Genomic DNA, 7,494 nt, shown 5'->3' with positions numbered 1-7,494 from the left:
TTCTGCAGTTTTCATCTGGCTTTTATTGTGAATAAATGCTCTGATGGCTGTTAGGGGAAGTCTGCTGGTGTCCCAGTTCTGACAGTTTTTTTTTTTTTTTTTCTTCTTCTTCTGTTTTTATGAAGGTTGCCATATTGGGTGTAAATACACAGCCTGGTTGAACGATCCAAATGTAGCTCCAAACTTTAGATGTAAGGGAGACGGATAAAAATCTACGATGGCTCATTATAAATTAATTACCATTATCAGTTCAATTTTTGAAAGCATTTTTCCTTAAAGCAAAAATCATCTACAGTGTAGTCTTTCTCTAATGACAAGTGTTTGTAATTTTCGTTCTGTTTTCAGCTGGTTTTTAAATGACACAGTAACTGTGAAATAAACTGTCGTCTTTATTTCAAGCATATTCTCCCATGTTGGTCTGTAGAGTTTTGGACAGATGAGATGAAGATTAACCAGAAATTATGGAGAAGTCAGAAGTTATGAAAAGGAATTTAAAAAAAAAAAAAAAAAAAAGGAACTGCCCAGGGTCCACCATTTGTGTACGTGATGGCATGATCATGTATGGTCAGCAGAGGAACTGTTACTGTTGACTATTGGTCTCAATGCCTATATTTAACCACACGCCTCAAATATCAGTGAATGACACCCATTGCACTCAAGCAATTTTTGGCGATAAAAAGTGGTATGTTTCAGCTGACCAGCTGATTTATCCAGCTCAGGGTCAGGGTGGATCCAGAGACTATCCTAGGAACATCACTATCAACACCAGTCCATCACAGGGCACCACACACACTCACACATTCACACCTAAGAGCAATTTATCATAGCCAATCTACCTGTTTTTGGGAAGTGGGAGGAAACCAACATGGACACAGAGACACCATGCAATACTCCACATGGAATGCTCTCTGCTGCTCCACTGTGCCACTAGACTGAAGGTTCATTAGGACTTGGTTCATTATGACTATAGCACCCTTGTCTTGGTCCGGCCTCCAAAAAAATGTCTCTCCAACATACTGTATTATCAGCAAGTGCTATCACCAACAGCTCGATATATCTCCACCAGACTTCTCCACTAGATAGCAGTGTTGTGCCATCCAAGAGCAATGAGACAAGCACCACCTCTATTCAGGCTGACAATCTCACTGTGAGCGTGTAGGGAAATTGGAGTAAATACTGAGAATTTCCTGGGAATACTGGGCAGTAAATAATGCAAATAATGAATGAGACTGTGAACAAACTTCCATGCTTTAATAAGCACCAACACAAAAACACAAATAAGTTTAAAAAAAAAAAAAAAGCTTTTTACTTTAATAAAGTAATAACTATAATTAAGAGAAGGTTTTAAACAAACAAGGTTTTACATTCAAAATAAACATAAACTTGTAAATAAAGAGAAATATCTATTTAAAGTCATGCTGTGAATGCCTTGTGCAGCAAATTTCAAATTCTTTTTCTAGCCACTCAGGTGGAATTTTGCTACAGCAAGGAAAAGCTTGCAAGGAAAAGATGCTAAACTCATCTTTGGACCAGCTGATTTCATAAGTGCCCTTCGTCTGAAATATCACTACAGTACACGTTCATCTGCTCCTGCCATACAGCTGAAGTTGTCTTGAGAAAGTCATGTTTCCTTGAAACACTCTTCATCTTCCTTTTTATAGTCTTGGTAAATTGTCTTAAGACCATTCTTAAGACCTGGTTTGGGTTGAGCTGGCTATTGTTAGCAGTAGTTAACCAGTTGGCATGATGTCCATGTTACTATAAATACCATAGATAAAATATGATATGCATAGAGGCTATACATATTTGATGTCTTACCTCATTTCTGAGAGCGTAATTCATCTCTGTCTTGCAGTGTTTAACAAATCAATTCAGCCAACTAACCATTATCTAATACGCTGGCACTTTTTGTCCATCTGACCCAGAGTCCACACTCTTGAATTGAACAGTCTATGAATTTGTCCCTCATTGCCATCCATGTCTTCATGCAAACCTCTGGATCTTTGTCCAACGTTTTCCCTCCAAGGATTCAGTGTCATTTGAATTCTCATGTTGTATGTACTTCTCATAAGTAAGTATGCGTGTGTTGGGCCATTTACCAGAACTGGTTCAAACTCAGAATTGAATATATATTGTACAATATCTTAGGTACACATATCTAGTAAAAGTACAGTCAGCTATCAAATTATATTTTCAGACTTTTTACCTCTCCCAAGATTTGTCACTACCAAAACGTAGAAATACACTATAATAAAAAACATTGTATTTATCTATTAAAAAGTTGTTTTCATCCCCCCTTTAAAGATTATTTTTATGAATTTTTCTAGATCTTCACAGCCAAATCAACTAAAATGCCAATTTTAACAAATTTCAAAGTTCAATTTATAAGACTCATCAAAATCTAAATGCAAATTTTCTCTGTAAAAAACATACATTTGATCATACTGATTTTAGAGTTAACTGATAAGTGATTGATAAAAAATATTGAACATAGATTTAATCAATCATTATCATAAAATTTTAATTAATATCTGAATTTTACTTTATTTTTGTCAAAACACCAGGTGTTTCAGTTGTGACTACACTGCTGTCAGTTGTGACCACAATATGACCGTCTGCCAGTCCTATTATCTCAGCATGGGGCCTCTTAATACCCCCTGTTCTCTAGTTATCTTCCCTTGAGACAGACACAAACTTCATCAACACCTTTTTGTTTTTAAGGCAATTAAATGAGACCATTGGTCAAGACTAATGCTATGCGGTCAGTTACATATTCTATGTGGTCAAAGCACCTTTAGTTTCATTAATGAATCTTAAATCAACATCATATTAATTTTTCCCTTACAATGGACAGTGAACATTTTAATCACTTGGGTTTACTGTAGATTTGTCACCAAAAAAGACACATTTGAGCATAAGAACAGATTCACAAATATTCACAAATTAAGCCTCTCACACACTGCTCTATACACTCTTGGGCTTTTCTGGTCATGCCTCTGTGTCACTTTTTCAGGTGGAGAGATTAAGGTGATGGCCTTGTCCTTTGCATACCAGATCATATCCTCGATATGTGGTCAAAAAAAAAAAAATGGTTTCACCCAATGCTGTGCATGACTTTGACCTCCAGGGCACCTGTAGACCGATTAGGGGTCAAATAAAAGGACATAGACTGAGGCATGGCAAGTATTGATATATGTTATGATGTATATATCACCTTCTTCCACGTCTTCAATGATTCCAGGATATGGCTCATTGTCATATACGACAACACATCACTTGCCAACAAGGTTTACAGTGATATCATCAATTGGACAGAGAGTCCCTTCATACCCAGAGCTTGAGGTGGAATGGCTTGCATTTTCTCGGGTGGAATGGCTTGCATTTTCTCGATTCAGGTGTTCTTGCATCTCTTCCAGGCTATGCTTATGGTGCAATGTTGGTGGACAATGGGTGGAAACAAGGACAGATGGCCTCCTTGTTTCAGAAGCAGCTGAACACTCTATAATGGATTGTGCCAGGAGTAGTGCAGATTACTTGATGAATGCTCAGTGTACCTTTGATGGCAGGGAGCTCTTTTGGAAGGAGTGCACTTATTTTGGATGTCTGTTCTTCCTCCACATAGATAAGCTTTACTTTGGTCAGAGGATGGAGTGTGTCATAGAGGGCTTTTGTAGTGGATATGTCTGTACCTCTGGCTAATGCAATCAGGTGGCCCTTTGCCATGAGAAGCTTCCAGGAAACTTCAGTTTACAGCAGTAAATCCCATCTGGAAAGGAATGGTGATCATGAAATAAAAGTTATTTTTTCCCCAATATTGCACTTTTGGTCCATCACTAATGAAAAAGGGTTTTGGGATCCTTGGATGGTTCTCTTTCAGGAACTGAAGAACTGGCTGAAGTTGAGTCCAAATTGCAGGAGGATCATGTTTTATGGAAAGTGACAAGTCACAGAATGGCAGTATACCATCTGTGGTGTACAACAGCATTGTGAAGTGTAGTCTGCGTATGGGATGCTCCGAAGTGAACTTGCTGCACCTCCTTTGCATATTTGCACTACCAGTTTTCTGTGTAGTCCATATGAGGAATGGCTTCATCATTTTTCACAGATCTGTTCAGTGATTGTAGCTGTGTGTGTTGATGATGGATGTTGAAGAGGTGCTTGCACACTTTGGTTTTCATTTATTTTTCAAAATCTTCCAAAATGTGCTCCAGGCTGACCTCACATCTCTTCTCGCTTTCACCATCCTTTTATTTTTCATAGTCTTCTTTTTTCATGAGCCACTGATACCACCATGTGACCCCCGTTTCTGGTGTATTTGTTTTGTGTGTGAGTCACTTGTCCTTTTCTGCAGGACAGAAGCAAATAGTACAGCATTAAATTTTTAATGAGAGAAACCTCTTTTGTTTCATTCTTCCCTGCTGATACCCGACTACTGTCATCTCATCTTAAAAAATTTTGACGAAGTCTATAGTCTTTTGAAGACCACTTCTCTGATAGGTGAATTCAGAACGATGGTTGTCTGCAGTCTTCTTGAAATCTTTGTGAGAGATGCCAACTGCTTTTCTAAGCATAGAAACAAGCTTGTATTTTCTAAGCATCCTGTTTGACAGAGCTTTTTGAATGCATGTTTCTCTTTAAAGCTGACAGACTTGTATTTTTCCTGCATATTTTGCATGAGTGTGTTGTGAAAAAGAAGGGGCTTTTTGATATGACCAGGAACTCTGTGCATTCCTACTTCCATCATAGTCTTTGTTCTTGGAGAACATTTTGCTAGGTCTGACAACTTTAACTTCAACCTAAACTTTGAAGTTAGGTTGAACCTAGACAAGAAGAACCTAGACATCTTTGCCTATACGTTGCTTCCCTCCTCTTCCTTTCTTTGACCTTTTCCTCAAGCTTCTTTAATTTTCTGTAGTTATGCATTTTTCCCTTTTCTTCCTTCTTTGTCTTGAAGGCCTATGCTCTGGTGTCTGATGAACCTCACCAGAACTGCTAGGTGGTGTGGACACCCTGCAAGATTTCTCCATCTCTCTGTGTTTTCACTAACTCCCTGTGTTTTTGCTATCTTTTCCTCCATGCTTTTCTGACCTTGTTTCTCCCTATCAGATAGCTCACTGATACATTTCAACTCTCCTTTCCTTTCTTCTTTCTTTCTTTCTTAAATATTTTTTCATACCTCACTGGGTCAATCCTCAATCTTTTTCTGTACTCTCTCAGCCATCTGCCATTTTGAAAAGCCACATTTAAAGGTATTGTGCAGAGTGTGGAGTCCACAACTTTCAACAGCAAGCTGTGAGCCTCCAAATTGCTCCATATGTTCTTGCTGAAGGAGTTCATAGAACTTCCAACTTACGTTTGGCCCATCCATTGATATAGACACCATGTTTCGTAAATTCAATTTCTCCACACACTCCTGGAAGTAAAAATCAGAATGGCAACTTAATGTAGAATGTGTCAAGAACTGTTTCTATGTTCTACACACCCAAAGCTATTCATAGTTCGGCTATCAATAAATAATGGATTGTTTACAGAAATCAACTGTCAAGAGTTTTCATAATAATCATTATGTTGGCTTGTAAATCCCAACTTAGTACAGAAGTATGCAAAGTACCAAAAGACATGTATAAGGTTCAAGACTTTCAAAACTTTCAGACCATGATTTGTAAAACACACTGCTTTTTTTGGTGAACCTTTCTCCCCTAGTTACACTTATTATTAAAAAGAGTGTAGGCAAATCCTAAAAGTTGACTGGGGAGAGACTTCACATAATGCATAAAAGTCACCTTAAAATTATGAAGTAAATCCTGAGCTGTAGCATGTCCAAGGAACTGAGAGCCAAAATATCAAGACTGAACATGGTCACCAGCCCAGTGGTAAATATGAAGATCCATTTGCTTGTTGCTGGTACTTCTGTTAAGCCCTTTGTCGAACATAATCATCAAAGAGTTTTTGCTCACCTCTGAAATCAACTGCTGTTTAATAAATGTTGCCGCCAGTTCTGAGTGAGGGAACATAAGATCAAAGATCTTTTCGATGCCGTCGTTGGATTTCTAGGAGTGGTGGCAGCGTACTGTCCATGTTTAAGGCTCTGGTTTAAGGCTCTGGGTTACTGATCAGGAGGTTCAAGCCCCAGCACCACCAAACTGCCACTGTTGAGCCCTTGAACAAGGCCCTTAACCCCATCTGCTCCAGCGGGCCATATCATGGCTGACCTGGCTCTCAGGCCTCAACTTCCTAACAAGCTGGGGTATGTGAAGAAAATAATTTCACTGTGTTGTAATGTATATCTGGCAAATTAAGGCTGCCCCTTAATAATGCTGCCAGAAACATGTGAGTCATGGTATTTCAAAATTGAAATGCTTAAAATCAGTGAATGCAAGTCCATAATGGTGATGATGTTGTAGAACTGCTAAGGTCAGTTGTAATTGGCTGTGGCCTTCAGCGGGAGTTGCCTCTGACTAACAGTTTTTGTTTAGACTGTAGATTCCCAACCCTGGTACTGGTGTATTCCCTGATTTGCACATTTTAGTGTTTTCCCTAACACTCAGATGTGCAGGACATGGGGTAGGCTCATAGGACCAAGGTTGGAATCCTGTGGTTTAGGCCAACCAGTGTTGCCAAATTAGAGACTTTGTTGGTTCACTTGACTCGTCGTCAGTGTGTAATGCCTGACTGTGTTGCACTGGTGACCAATCACTGATCACCACTGTTTCCAACAACCAATCACTGATCACCACTGTTTCCAACAACCAATCACTGATCACCACTGTTTGTCCCACGCTCACACTTCTTCATTGTTCAATTATAATCTATTATTTTCTATTCTGATTAAACTATTTTCTGTTATCTATGTTATCATAAGTGAAATTCTTCCTTCTTCAATTTGATATACCAATGATCATGACGAATAAATTAATATGCAAATTAGTCTATGATGTCATCTAGTGGTTTTTAGCGACTTTTTGAACATACCTTAGTTACTTTTCTCTGAAAAGTGTTGGCAACACTGAGGCCAACTACACAAAAAAGCTACTGTTCCTCATTGAATCAAACAATTTTGCATAGTTTGATTTCCTTAAACAGGTATTGCAAAAGAACCAGTTGTGTTTAGTGATTCATAATGCCCTTAAGTAAGGAAAAACACACTCCAGAACGGGCTGTTATATGAAAATAATGCAAGCTTTATTATATACGCATTATTTTCGTATAACAGCACGTTCTAGAGTGTGTTATTCTGCTAATACAACAGCGATTTGCTAACAGTTATAATGTTTAATTTGTTAATGTAGAAAATGCCATGCATTTTAAAGGTTTATAGTTAGATTTAATGTTGAGGAACATCTGAGAGAGAAGTTAGTTCCTGTTATCACCTATGTTAAAGCTCCGATAATCAGTCATTCCCTCACCAGCCTCTCTCTCTCAAAAAAAAACAAAACAAATAAACAAACAAAAAAAAAACCCACAGCTTGTCATGGTACCACGAAACCAGGAAGT

This window comes from Pangasianodon hypophthalmus, chromosome 2 (assembly GCF_027358585.1).
Source record: "Pangasianodon hypophthalmus isolate fPanHyp1 chromosome 2, fPanHyp1.pri, whole genome shotgun sequence".
Classification (NCBI taxonomy): domain Eukaryota; kingdom Metazoa; phylum Chordata; class Actinopteri; order Siluriformes; family Pangasiidae; genus Pangasianodon; species Pangasianodon hypophthalmus.
Note: the sequence above shows the minus strand (reverse complement) of the source record.